We start from the raw sequence: 15,294 nt of genomic DNA, 5'->3' as shown, positions 1-15,294 counted from the left end.
CTGCTCACGATCTGTAAAGGTAAGGTAATTAAATTAATGGTGGAAAAGGTAATAAGCATTAGGTTTGTGGTCTTATAAATGTGGTCATTAGAGGCAAACATTAGGTCTCTGGGTTTGATTCTCAGCAGGGTCATTAATGGATCTTTGGATAGTGCGGAACATAGCAAACATTGCAGTGGTTAGTTGGTTTTCTCAGAGTTCTTACATTACTTCACCCACCCATTCTGTCATATCATTAGCATTTTATAGCCCTTCATTTTTTTGTAATGATCTAGAGGTCACCAAGCTGAAAGCTAAATTAATTTCCTTCATTGACAGATATAAGGGTTGAGGATTTGAAGCAAGCAAGATAAACATTTTAATGTTGCTTGCTTCGTCTTCTACAGAAAATTGAATCTAATATTTTGAATTGCTCCTGTGCTGCACTACTTCTGACTGAGAACGAGTAACCTGCACTTTTTAAGGCATCAAAGAAATTGTTATAACCGATTTCACTGTCTACATATCCCATAATAGTGTTATATTTATCACTTTTGGTACAATTTTGCAATTTATCTCTTGCTAGATCAAAAAACGATATCATTGTTCACGTTCAAAAGCTGTAGCTATAGCCCGCGCTTTTCTACTACCGAAGTTACCCGATCGAGCGACGTACTTCGGAACTGTTCGTGCATGTCGATCTATGGGGGTGAAACTTAGGCTGTCCGTAACTTTGGGACAGCCTAAGTTTCACCCCCATAGATCGACATGCCCTTCGGGCTGGTTCGTACATGTTCGGTTTTATTTATTTTTTTTTTTTTTTTATCTGTACGTTAAAAACAAACATTGCAATATTGATCAAAAAATTGTTGACTAATGTTATTTTATATTTTTTTAAGAGTAAAACACATGTACACAAATATGTTACTAATTATGAGATTTTCAGGTAAGTTATTGAGCTATTTCTGTTTGATTTGTTAGGAGATTAGTTTTGTCCGTTTACAAGTTAACATTGCTTGTGTTATTCTTGCCAAGTAATCATTTCTTATATAAATTTTTGTACACTATAGGCTTATCTTTTTAAATTTTAGGTAGCGTGTGGAGATTTCATCTTATGTTCATGAGCGCACAACGTATAAAATCATAAGAAATGTTTTCTGGTGGTGTGTAGCAGTTAACCGCATTTAAGTAAAAATATTTTAAAATAATTGTTACCAGAGCTGAATTACATTGAGGTGAGTGCACTTAATATAATTTGGGGTATTGCAGGAAAAATTATAAATTCCTAAAGTGTTTTTTACTTCCTGACATGTTTAAAATTATTATTCTCTATGAGGGTTGTTTGATACTGCAAGTAGTTTAACATGTGGATAGGTTAGGATTATTTATTACAAATCTGTAATATTGAGATACTGCCCTTGGGTTAGCTGGATTAAAAATACAGTGAAATTTGTTAGGTTAGTAACATTATACGTACAGTGATTCTAAGTACAGTGGAATTTACATTTGGTTAGCTTGGGATAGCACCAATTAAAAATTCTGTAAAATCAATTGAACGGTTGGATGTTACTAACCTAATCTAACCAACCAATATACATTTTACAGTGATTTTTTAGGTTATTATCTCACGTTGCTGCTTTTTGTATGCAAAATAAACTTTGGACACTTTTTTTTTTAACTTTAAATATGTACCTGTATTTACTCTGAAAAAAGTTTTTTCTAAATTCAGACTGGTTTTTGAGAAATCACTGTTTATAGGTTACATTACATTACCTGTGCAGTAAAGGGCCTGTCACCATGTTGTTCTTTAATTGAGTTGCAGATCTTGTTGTTTTTCATACACAAATTGTCTATTTTTTATTTGGATATTGCAATGCAGTAACGTAAATTAACACATTAAAAAAGTTATGTGACTCCTTATTGTGCATTCCAAACCCAAAGCATCAGTCCTTGAGAGCGATATTTTTTAGCAGTTTATAGGTGCAAAATTCTGATTTTTTACGTGAGACAACACATAACCTGACATATAAAATAAATTTTCATTTTGTAACAAATGATTCCTTTTATACGTCAGGTTACGTGCTATTGCAGGTAACTAATCTGCGCTTTGCGCCTCCATACTGCTATAAAAAATCCCTGTCAAGGGTTGGCGTTTTGGTTTGGATACACATTAGAGACTCGTAACTTTTTTTAAAACTATTATTTACGTTTCATTAGGTTATAATATTCAAATAAAAAATATATACATTCTTATATATATGGAAAACCACAGGATCTGCTATGCAATTAGAGGGGAAAATGGTAACAGCTGCTTCACTGCATAAGCTATCTAGCGTGACCTGCAAAATGTGATTTCTTGAAAATCAGTAGGAATTAAGAAAAGCTGTTTACAGTTTTAATAGAGGAAGGTTTTTAGTGTCTGAAACGGTATTTTCAAAATTTTATAATTTAATTTATGGATAAGCAGCAACAAAAGAAAATTACTTTTTTTAAATTTAGCTAACCAACCATTCACATGATTTTACAAATTTTGTATTGTTTATACTTACCTACTTTAACATTAAACTACTGTTAAACAATTTATTTCAATTTTTTAAAAATATATTTGGGAATTAGCGCAGTATAATCGAAGACGTTTACTGTATTGATGATTGATTTACTTTATTGATGCACAACGAAGTTGTATAATTGTTGGATTGGTTAAGCAAATTCAAGCATCAAGGGTACTGATCAATGGTTTTTAACTTTATATTTTTTTAATGAATCCATTGGTAAAACGTTAAAACACTGGAATGGCTAAATTTCCATCGACTGCTTATGTTTTTTTCCGCATGCTCACTTGAAAACAATTACAGGGTTATACTGTAGTTCACAGTTGCAATACTTGGTTAGGTTAGTTACATAAGTGCTGTTAAATCATGAAAATGGTTAGGGAAAGGTAACTTCTTCATAACTACTGTAAAATGGTGTAAGCAATTATTCTTTAGGTAAGTTTACCTAGACTTTAAAAATAATTTATTTGGCGAAGTACATAGTACTAAGAATTACTATTTATCAAATTTGGTTTGTGTGGAAAAGTTGTTACTCTAGGAAATTTCTGAATCCATCTTTGTAGGAATATAAACTAATATTATTAGAAACAAAAAAAGAACAATGTGTGGTATATTTTAATTTTCTAACACCCTCTGAACTCTGCAGTTATGCGATTACCGATAATAATTGTAAATCATTGCAATATACATCCGACACATTTTGTAGTGATTTCACAACTGTATTATGAAGTAATGCCATCGACTGCTGCAAAATAACATGCTGACATCTATTCTTGTGTAGGCATTTTGTTGATACGACTAAAATATGAACATATAGGATATATATAGAATCTTACAAATTTTGGTAACCTACCTACTAATACTCTCCCCGAAGACTTTGGTTAGATACTTAAAAAAAAAAAAAAATTAACTGCTTATGTGACATGCATTACGTGAAATTAATTCAACTTGTAAACATTTTGCTTGAGTTAAAGCCTAGATTTGCTTAAGCTAATAACAAGCAATTACATCACTTGAGGCCCTGAGAAACAAACTTCTAAAATTGTGTAGTTACTTGGATTGTTAAATACCTAGTTTTTCTGCAATAATGGGCACAAGAGCAATAGAATTATGTTTTTCATATAATTTTTTTTCACATAAATGAGTTTTTGTCAAAAAGTATTTGGAAAAAATATCTATTTGAAAGGACAAAGAAAAATGTTAATTGTAGTACATAAATGAGAATTTACCAAAATATTTAATGTATCAAATTTATAACTAAAATGGTTTTGAAATTAATTTATCATTCTGGTATGCATAACTTTTTTCTTTGATACATTTATTTATCAGTTTCATTTCTCTTTAGTACAATATATATCATTTAACTTTGATTTCTTTTTTGTTTCAGGCTTGTGGAGAACAGCTTTTTTTTATCTACTCTTTGGCTGGCCAATGTAAATAAGCAATGATTTCGTGAATGCAGCGAGAGAGTTTATTTGATGTATTTTTAAATCACTGATAATATTTATTGATGTATTTTAAAATCACTGATAATATTTATTGATGTATTTTAAAATCACTGATAATATTTGTTTTGTGGCTGGAAGATGGTAACCATGGTGACTTGTGAATTTTTATGAAGATTAATAAAAAGCAGTAAAAATTATTAATGGTTGTCAGAAGGAATTTTTTTTTCAATAATCAATCAAACATCTACACTCTACAGTAACAATTTTCCTTAACTCAAATAATATTTCAATACATATCTTATAAAGTATTCATATATGTACAATACAGACCAATTTTGAGCTAGTCTGATATCAGTATATTAGTTATTATGAACATATACTATCAGAACTACCATTTGCATATAGTGCACATACATACATAACACTAGCCAACAACCATTAAAAAAAAAACACTACTATATACACTTACATAAAAAACAAACAAATCATAGACAAGTACAGATTACGTATTCACTATTATATTCTAGAGCCAATTCCAATAAGTGTATTATCAATAAAAGAAAATAATTTTTTTTAAATAACAATATTTCAATATGAAGGAAAATCTGTATTCTGAAGTTCTTGTATATGTTTGGTATCAATCAATGTAAATTAATCAATCTTTGATAAAAAAAAAATCCGAAAATGATTAATAAATTAAAAAAATTATTGCCTACCAGCTCTGGGTTTTGCATGAAGGTTCAACTTCTTTGACTTCTGAGATTACAGACAAGATTTTAATTAATAATACTATTGTCTTCATTACTAGATTATCTTTCAACCTATAATTTTTTATTTGAATCAGTTCATTGAACTGAAATATTTGCAGCAATTTCTTTAAATGTTTATGAACTTGGATTATTTAAAATACAAATGTAGGTAGGCTTACTAGACCTTTAATGCCATAAGATTGTAATCACATAGGCCTAATTTCACATTTACAACTTAAGTCTTGGAGCTGATTTACATTAATATTTGTGCTAGACTTTGTAATTCTTAAAATTTTATTTTCTGCAATGTTCCAAAGAGCATTGCTCTATTTTGGAACAAAACAATTTAATCTGACAGTTTGTTACAACACTATTCTTCATAAAACAATGCACGTTAGCCTGTATAATATGAATTAGATCTAACATAAGAACTACAAACTGCACATTTGCACTTAAAATATTCATCAAACAGTTAGGGAAAGAGATTAAACATAACATTTAACTCTTAAATCGTCATACTTCATTTTAATTATCACACTTATGCCTGTATGTGAACGGGATCAGAAATTAGCACTGCAAATGCACTTTTAACACTAATAATTAATTATATCAAACACAAATGATATCAGTAACATCATACTTCATTTTTGGTGTTACAGTAAGCTTCCATAAATGTTTCTTTTTCTCAGAACATACATCAGAAAACTTTTCTTGAATTTAAAAATTACAATAAATTTTTAAATACCTAATGATTTGTTAGATAGCAAACCTTCAAAATATGATTTACTTCCAATTTTTGGATTAACGGCATTGAAGTTTTGTATTGTTTGCCATGGAAAACAATGGAAATAAATAAACAAATAAATAATTAAAAATATAAAGACACAACTGAATCAGCTGTAGTTGAACATACAGAACCAGCGAGGAGAATAAAAATATAATAAAATATAATATGTTATTATGTTCAATAAAGGTATGCAATGGATGGAGGATGCCCTACATTAATAATAATTAGTAACAGAGAACAAAGCAAATTTGTAGAGAAGAGACTTTTAACAGTAGTAGAATAATAAAATTCCGAAAAGGGCTGTTTCAAAAATTGCAAACATTCCTACACATAAGAAGCCCTTAATCTCAAAGGCTTCATTCAGTACACTGGTCATTATCTGCTGCTCACGATCTGTAAAGGTAAGGTAATTAAATTAATGGTGGAAAAGGTAATAAGCATTAGGTTTGTGGTCTTATAAATGTGGTCATTAGAGGCAAACATTAGGTCTCTGGGTTTGATTCTCAGCAGGGTCATTAATGGATCTTTGGATAGTGCGGAACATAGCAAACATTGCAGTGGTTAGTTGGTTTTCTCAGAGTTCTTACATTACTTCACCCACCCATTCTGTCATATCATTAGCATTTTATAGCCCTTCATTTTTTTGTAATGATCTAGAGGTCACCAAGCTGAAAGCTAAATTAATTTCCTTCATTGACAGATATAAGGGTTGAGGATTTGAAGCAAGCAAGATAAACATTTTAATGTTGCTTGCTTCGTCTTCTACAGAAAATTGAATCTAATATTTTGAATTGCTCCTGTGCTGCACTACTTCTGACTGAGAACGAGTAACCTGCACTTTTTAAGGCATCAAAGAAATTGTTATAACCGATTTCACTGTCTACATATCCCATAATAGTGTTATATTTATCACTTTTGGTACAATTTTGCAATTTATCTCTTGCTAGATCAAAAAACGATATCATTGTTCACGTTCAAAAGCTGTAGCTATAGCCCGCGCTTTTCTACTACCGAAGTTACCCGATCGAGCGACGTACTTCGGAACTGTTCGTGCATGTCGATCTATGGGGGTGAAACTTAGGCTGTCCGTAACTTTGCAGGTTTGCATTTCCGGACATGTGTGTATATTCCTTAATTGGTATTACCAAATATCGTAATATGACAAAATGAGAAACTTTGGCCAATTAACATTAGCGGAGCGCGAGACGGACAGCCTAAGTTTCACCCCCATAGATCGACATGCACGAACAGTTCCGAAGTACGTCGCTCGATCGGGTAACTTCGGTAGTAGAAAAGCGCGGGCTATAGCTACAGCTTTTGAACGTGAACAATGATATCGTTTTTTGATCTAGCAAGAGATAAATTGCAAAATTGTACCAAAAGTGATAAATATAACACTATTATGGGATATGTAGACAGTGAAATCGGTTATAACAATTTCTTTGATGCCTTAAAAAGTGCAGGTTACTCGTTCTCAGTCAGAAGTAGTGCAGCACAGGAGCAATTCAAAATATTAGATTCAATTTTCTGTAGAAGACGAAGCAAGCAACATTAAAATGTTTATCTTGCTTGCTTCAAATCCTCAACCCTTATATCTGTCAATGAAGGAAATTAATTTAGCTTTCAGCTTGGTGACCTCTAGATCATTACAAAAAAATGAAGGGCTATAAAATGCTAATGATATGACAGAATGGGTGGGTGAAGTAATGTAAGAACTCTGAGAAAACCAACTAACCACTGCAATGTTTGCTATGTTCCGCACTATCCAAAGATCCATTAATGACCCTGCTGAGAATCAAACCCAGAGACCTAATGTTTGCCTCTAATGACCACATTTATAAGACCACAAACCTAATGCTTATTACCTTTTCCACCATTAATTTAATTACCTTACCTTTACAGATCGTGAGCAGCAGATAATGACCAGTGTACTGAATGAAGCCTTTGAGATTAAGGGCTTCTTATGTGTAGGAATGTTTGCAATTTTTGAAACAGCCCTTTTCGGAATTTTATTATTCTACTACTGTTAAAAGTCTCTTCTCTACAAATTTGCTTTGTTCTCTGTTACTAATTATTATTAATGTAGGGCATCCTCCATCCATTGCATACCTTTATTGAACATAATAACATATTATATTTTATTATATTTTTATTCTCCTCGCTGGTTCTGTATGTTCAACTACAGCTGATTCAGTTGTGTCTTTATATTTTTAATTATTTATTTGTTTATTTATTTCCATTGTTTTCCATGGCAAACAATACAAAACTTCAATGCCGTTAATCCAAAAATTGGAAGTAAATCATATTTTGAAGGTTTGCTATCTAACAAATCATTAGGTATTTAAAAATTTATTGTAATTTTTAAATTCAAGAAAAGTTTTCTGATGTATGTTCTGAGAAAAAGAAACATTTATGGAAGCTTACTGTAACACCAAAAATGAAGTATGATGTTACTGATATCATTTGTGTTTGATATAATTAATTATTAGTGTTAAAAGTGCATTTGCAGTGCTAATTTCTGATCCCGTTCACATACAGGCATAAGTGTGATAATTAAAATGAAGTATGACGATTTAAGAGTTAAATGTTATGTTTAATCTCTTTCCCTAACTGTTTGATGAATATTTTAAGTGCAAATGTGCAGTTTGTAGTTCTTATGTTAGATCTAATTCATATTATACAGGCTAACGTGCATTGTTTTATGAAGAATAGTGTTGTAACAAACTGTCAGATTAAATTGTTTTGTTCCAAAATAGAGCAATGCTCTTTGGAACATTGCAGAAAATAAAATTTTAAGAATTACAAAGTCTAGCACAAATATTAATGTAAATCAGCTCCAAGACTTAAGTTGTAAATGTGAAATTAGGCCTATGTGATTACAATCTTATGGCATTAAAGGTCTAGTAAGCCTACCTACATTTGTATTTTAAATAATCCAAGTTCATAAACATTTAAAGAAATTGCTGCAAATATTTCAGTTCAATGAACTGATTCAAATAAAAAATTATAGGTTGAAAGATAATCTAGTAATGAAGACAATAGTATTATTAATTAAAATCTTGTCTGTAATCTCAGAAGTCAGAGAAGTTGAACCTTCATGCAAAACCCAGAGCTGGTAGGCAATAATTTTTTTAATTTATTAATCATTTTCGGATTTTTTTTTTATCAAAGATTGATTAATTTACATTGATTGATACCAAACATATACAAGAACTTCAGAATACAGATTTTCCTTCATATTGAAATATTGTTATTTAAAAAAAATTATTTTCTTTTATTGATAATACACTTATTGGAATTGGCTCTAGAATATAATAGTGAATACGTAATCTGTACTTGTCTATGATTTGTTTGTTTTTTATGTAAGTGTATATAGTAGTGTTTTTTTTTTAATGGTTGTTGGCTAGTGTTATGTATGTATGTGCACTATATGCAAATGGTAGTTCTGATAGTATATGTTCATAATAACTAATATACTGATATCAGACTAGCTCAAAATTGGTCTGTATTGTACATATATGAATACTTTATAAGATATGTATTGAAATATTATTTGAGTTAAGGAAAATTGTTACTGTAGAGTGTAGATGTTTGATTGATTATTGAAAAAAAAATTCCTTCTGACAACCATTAATAATTTTTACTGCTTTTTATTAATCTTCATAAAAATTCACAAGTCACCATGGTTACCATCTTCCAGCCACAAAACAAATATTATCAGTGATTTTAAAATACATCAATAAATATTATCAGTGATTTTAAAATACATCAATAAATATTATCAGTGATTTAAAAATACATCAAATAAACTCTCTCGCTGCATTCACGAAATCATTGCTTATTTACATTGGCCAGCCAAAGAGTAGATAAAAAAAAGCTGTTCTCCACAAGCCTGAAACAAAAAAGAAATCAAAGTTAAATGATATATATTGTACTAAAGAGAAAAGAAACTGATAAATAAATGTATCAAAGAAAAAAGTTATGCATACCAGAATGATAAATTAATTTCAAAACCATTTTAGTTATAAATTTGATACATTAAATATTTTGGTAAATTCTCATTTATGTACTACAATTAACATTTTTCTTTGTCCTTTCAAATAGATATTTTTTCCAAATACTTTTTGACAAAAACTCATTTATGTGAAAAAAAATTCTATGAAAAACATAATTCTATTGCTCTTGTGCCCATTATTGCAGAAAAACTAGGTATTTAACAATCCAAGTAACTACACAATTTTAGAAGTTTGTTTCTCAGGGCCTCAAGTGATGTAATTGCTTGTTATTAGCTTAAGCAAATCTAGGCTTTAACTCAAGCAAAATGTTTACAAGTTGAATTAATTTCACGTAATGCATGTCACATAAGCAGTTAATTTTTTTTTTTTTTTAAGTATCTAACCAAAGTCTTCGGGGAGAGTATTAGTAGGTAGGTTACCAAAATTTGTAAGATTCTATATATATCCTATATGTTCATATTTTAGTCGTATCAACAAAATGCCTACACAAGAATAGATGTCAGCATGTTATTTTGCAGCAGTCGATGGCATTACTTCATAATACAGTTGTGAAATCACTACAAAATGTGTCGGATGTATATTGCAATGATTTACAATTATTATCGGTAATCGCATAACTGCAGAGTTCAGAGGGTGTTAGAAAATTAAAATATACCACACATTGTTCTTTTTTTGTTTCTAATAATATTAGTTTATATTCCTACAAAGATGGATTCAGAAATTTCCTAGAGTAACAACTTTTCCACACAAACCAAATTTGATAAATAGTAATTCTTAGTACTATGTACTTCGCCAAATAAATTATTTTTAAAGTCTAGGTAAACTTACCTAAAGAATAATTGCTTACACCATTTTACAGTAGTTATGAAGAAGTTACCTTTCCCTAACCATTTTCATGATTTAACAGCACTTATGTAACTAACCTAACCAAGTATTGCAACTGTGAACTACAGTATAACCCTGTAATTGTTTTCAAGTGAGCATGCGGAAAAAAACATAAGCAGTCGATGGAAATTTAGCCATTCCAGTGTTTTAACGTTTTACCAATGGATTCATTAAGAAAATATAAAGTTAAAAACCATTGATCAGTACCCTTGATGCTTGAATTTGCTTAACCAATCCAACAATTATACAACTTCGTTGTGCATCAATAAAGTAAATCAATCATCAATACAGTAAACGTCTTCGATTATACTGCGCTAATTCCCAAATATATTTTTAAAAAATTGAAATAAATTGTTTAACAGTAGTTTAATGTTAAAGTAGGTAAGTATAAACAATACAAAATTTGTAAAATCATGTGAATGGTTGGTTAGCTAAATTTAAAAAAAGTAATTTTCTTTTGTTGCTGCTTATCCATAAATTAAATTATAAAATTTTGAAAATACCGTTTCAGACACTAAAAACCTTCCTCTATTAAAACTGTAAACAGCTTTTCTTAATTCCTACTGGTTTTCAAGAAATCACATTTTGCAGGTCACGCTAGATACCTTATGCAGTGAAGCAGCTGTTACCATTTTCCCCTCTAATTGCATAGCAGATCCTGTGGTTTTCCATATATATAAGAATGTATATATTTTTTATTTGAATATTATAACCTAATGAAACGTAAATAATAGTTTTAAAAAAAGTTACGAGTCTCTAATGTGTATCCAAACCAAAACGCCAACCCTTGACAGGGATTTTTTATAGCAGTATGGAGGCGCAAAGCGCAGATTAGTTACCTGCAATAGCACGTAACCTGACGTATAAAAGGAATCATTTGTTACAAAATGAAAATTTATTTTATATGTCAGGTTATGTGTTGTCTCACGTAAAAAATCAGAATTTTGCACCTATAAACTGCTAAAAAATATCGCTCTCAAGGACTGATGCTTTGGGTTTGGAATGCACAATAAGGAGTCACATAACTTTTTTAATGTGTTAATTTACGTTACTGCATTGCAATATCCAAATAAAAAATAGACAATTTGTGTATGAAAAACAACAAGATCTGCAACTCAATTAAAGAACAACATGGTGACAGGCCCTTTACTGCACAGGTAATGTAATGTAACCTATAAACAGTGATTTCTCAAAAACCAGTCTGAATTTAGAAAAAACTTTTTTCAGAGTAAATACAGGTACATATTTAAAGTTAAAAAAAAAAGTGTCCAAAGTTTATTTTGCATACAAAAAGCAGCAACGTGAGATAATAACCTAAAAAATCACTGTAAAATGTATATTGGTTGGTTAGATTAGGTTAGTAACATCCAACCGTTCAATTGATTTTACAGAATTTTTAATTGGTGCTATCCCAAGCTAACCAAATGTAAATTCCACTGTACTTAGAATCACTGTACGTATAATGTTACTAACCTAACAAATTTCACTGTATTTTTAATCCAGCTAACCCAAGGGCAGTATCTCAATATTACAGATTTGTAATAAATAATCCTAACCTATCCACATGTTAAACTACTTGCAGTATCAAACAACCCTCATAGAGAATAATAATTTTAAACATGTCAGGAAGTAAAAAACACTTTAGGAATTTATAATTTTTCCTGCAATACCCCAAATTATATTAAGTGCACTCACCTCAATGTAATTCAGCTCTGGTAACAATTATTTTAAAATATTTTTACTTAAATGCGGTTAACTGCTACACACCACCAGAAAACATTTCTTATGATTTTATACGTTGTGCGCTCATGAACATAAGATGAAATCTCCACACGCTACCTAAAATTTAAAAAGATAAGCCTATAGTGTACAAAAATTTATATAAGAAATGATTACTTGGCAAGAATAACACAAGCAATGTTAACTTGTAAACGGACAAAACTAATCTCCTAACAAATCAAACAGAAATAGCTCAATAACTTACCTGAAAATCTCATAATTAGTAACATATTTGTGTACATGTGTTTTACTCTTAAAAAAATATAAAATAACATTAGTCAACAATTTTTTGATCAATATTGCAATGTTTGTTTTTAACGTACAGATAAAAAAAAAAAATAAATAAATAAAACCGAACATGTACGAACCAGCCCGAAGGGCATGTCGATCTATGGGGGTGAAACTTAGGCTGTCCGCGCGAGACACTTCACTGCATTGCTTTGCAGCTATGTTTACACTACACGCCGCTAGATGCCACTACTATAACTAGTTTTACGAACTTAAAAATGTAGGTACACTAGAAGCCGCCAGGTTCTTTGCAGTCACTTGTCTCACCTATTTATTACCAGTTTCTCATATTGTTACAATTACGATATTTGGTATTAGGCCTCGTCATCTTGCAATTCCAAATATTGTGATACCACTTGCAATAAAACTTCAGTGCTAATTTTTGTTTTGTTTTGACAAGTCATACGATTTAGCTTTAGCTACTTGTTTGAGTCAACAACTGTGAACTGCTCTGGTTGTAGTTGTAGTCGCAAGCGAGAATTAATAAGTTATTTCCTTGCGGCACTAACAGACTATAGCTAGGAAATATGTGGTTGCAACAAGGTATAAAAGGTCTGGGAAATATGATTTATGTCTTGACATACCAACAATTATAGCAAAAAATATTAAATAATCCAAGATCGTGGGGCCTTAACAAACATTGCTTGTTTTGGCATTCCCTGCCACCCATTAAATTTATGCCCAGGAATTTCCGAATCACCTGTGCAGGTAGAACATTATTTGTGATACTTCTTAAGTTGTTGCAATGGTCCTTTCAGCAAAGATGAAAATACCCTTAATAATGGATAAGTTAAATCCACCATTGGTTATGTTGTAATATTTTCTGCTAACGTATGGCATTAATGATGATCTAGGTACTACTTCGTTGATATTAAAAAGATACTAATGGAATGAGAAGAAAAAATAAATAGGAGCGTTACAAAGAAATCTACCTTTGAAACTGTGTCTAAGCTTTAATTATAATGTTAGAAAGTATGTAATGGACAGTAATAAAACTAACCATAGATGTACTGACAAATAGTTCCATACTTTTTCTAAAGGTAATGAATATAACAATAACCATATCTTCTAAATGAAAAGAAATGTACACAGAACCCCACTGAATTCAAATAACTTTGTTAATATTTTCTTGAACGTAATGTCTATCGGCATGTTTGAAGCCAACTATTTTACATGTTTTTCTTGGACCCACAATACAAGTTAGGCTGGTGACAATAATGTAATTGTCACTGCTAACTAAATCATATATGAAATATTTATTAGGGTTTAATGTATCATGACTGTGTGACATTATATTGTCAGGGTTATGGTGCAAGTACTTGATGCGACAAATTTTTACTGATTAAATGAATGATATACTAAAAATAAAGAGTTTCAAGATGAAGGCTACTTTAGAATTGCTTAATCCAAAACTGTATACTACATGACTTAATAATTTCTGTACATGCTGGGACTCACATAAAAATTTTCCTTTTAAGTTGACGCCGCCGTCGTTGCTCTCTCTGAGAGCACAGGCCGATATGTGTCCTCAACACCTAAGCCAGTGCCTGTGCCAGTGCTACGAACACGCCCGCGCGTGTGTCTTAGTGCAGCGCCTCGAACGGCGTGACGTCAGTCACGGCCAGCTAAATGCTCAAAGCACCCGGCCGGGTGTGGCAATGCGCATAGGTATCCAGTACACATGTAAATCAGTCATCAAACATAAACTAAAACCTTTAATAAGCATAATAATTGTTTTTAATTAATTAATGTCTTTATAAATTATTTCCGTTCACAAAACTGGCCGGCATCGTCTTCCCGCGCTCCGTCTTTTTCCTGCGGGTTTTCCTCCCCGGCCGCCCGGCCAGGGAGAGGAGGCAGTAGCCATTCAGCACTCGCCAGGGCCGGCAGCCCCGTGCACGGGGAGCATACAACTTTCGCGCCAATATCCACGTTTAGCATCAATAGGTAATTATCTCCGAATCATCTTTCTACAGCTTCCCGGTCGGCCCTAACCGGCCGTACAAATTGTCGTGCGGTCCTTAGTTAAAGTGTGCGACCCGACTACGGGTCTTTTAACGTACTACGTAATTATTGTGTTTCAAGGCAGCCTGCCGTGGTGCCTGCGCCTCATGCCTTAAGATCTCCCCACTGGGAGTTAGAACTTTGCCCATGCAGGGCGGCATTGCGCCAAACGCGTAACCCAATTGACGAACGCCTCAATCCCTGGGGCGTGCAACGGACGTGAACGAGAGACCACGCTGGGTCCCGTCGCGTCCGTTCCCAGTTTAAACGTGGCACACGCCACTGCGAGAACCAGTCTCGCGTCACGTGATCATCAGAAGTCCAGGAGCCGAATCCATTCCGAGCTCGGGATGCGCTCATAATTATTTAGTGTTAATTGTCGTGTTAAGATTAGTGTGTGCCGTCATCATTACGTCTATGCATAGTTCAATGTTATTTGTAAACTCGCGCAGACATTAGCGGATTCACATATCAAGTGTATTACGGACTATCACGTGCCGGGCGCCAGTCTTGCCGCGTCACGACCCGCTGTCACCGTAACTCAGGTTGGCCGGCACCCCTCGCTGGGGTAGTCTTCGGAACACCGTGAGACGTTAATCAGTGCCGCCATTCGAGGGCCGTGTGGGCGGAGTGAAGGTTGACGACGATACGGCCAGCTGCGTGACAGTGCCTTGTGCGACTAGAAGTTCTGTAACGTGTGTTGCCGAAATAAAATAATCAAGTTCACGTGTGTATTTTACTAATACGGCATCCTGGGAGGCCATAACATCCCGGGCGGCCCTTTGTCGATGCGTCCCTGCCTGCAGC

The 15,294-nt window shown here is 32.5% G+C and overlaps 2 long non-coding RNA genes across 2 annotated transcripts; one reads left to right on the top strand and one right to left on the bottom strand.

Annotated features, from left to right (window-relative positions):
• Positions 1-728: 728 nt before the first annotated feature.
• On the top strand, positions 729-4,176 carry LOC134543202 (uncharacterized). The gene is made up of 2 exons (XR_010076899.1): positions 729-925; positions 1,071-4,176. It is a non-coding gene; the product is annotated as an uncharacterized LOC134543202 (long non-coding RNA).
• A 4,973-nt stretch (positions 4,177-9,149) lies between these two features.
• On the bottom strand, positions 9,150-12,604 carry LOC134543201 (uncharacterized). Its single transcript, XR_010076898.1, has 2 exons — positions 12,401-12,604; positions 9,150-12,255 (listed from the first exon to the last, which is right to left on the bottom strand). It is a non-coding gene; the product is annotated as an uncharacterized LOC134543201 (long non-coding RNA).
• Positions 12,605-15,294: the final 2,690 nt, after the last annotated feature.

This window comes from Bacillus rossius (genome assembly GCF_032445375.1).
Source record: "Bacillus rossius redtenbacheri isolate Brsri chromosome 9 unlocalized genomic scaffold, Brsri_v3 Brsri_v3_scf9_2, whole genome shotgun sequence".
NCBI lineage: Eukaryota > Metazoa > Arthropoda > Insecta > Phasmatodea > Bacillidae > Bacillus > Bacillus rossius.
Note: the sequence above shows the minus strand (reverse complement) of the source record. Positions and strands in the feature narration are given on the sequence as shown.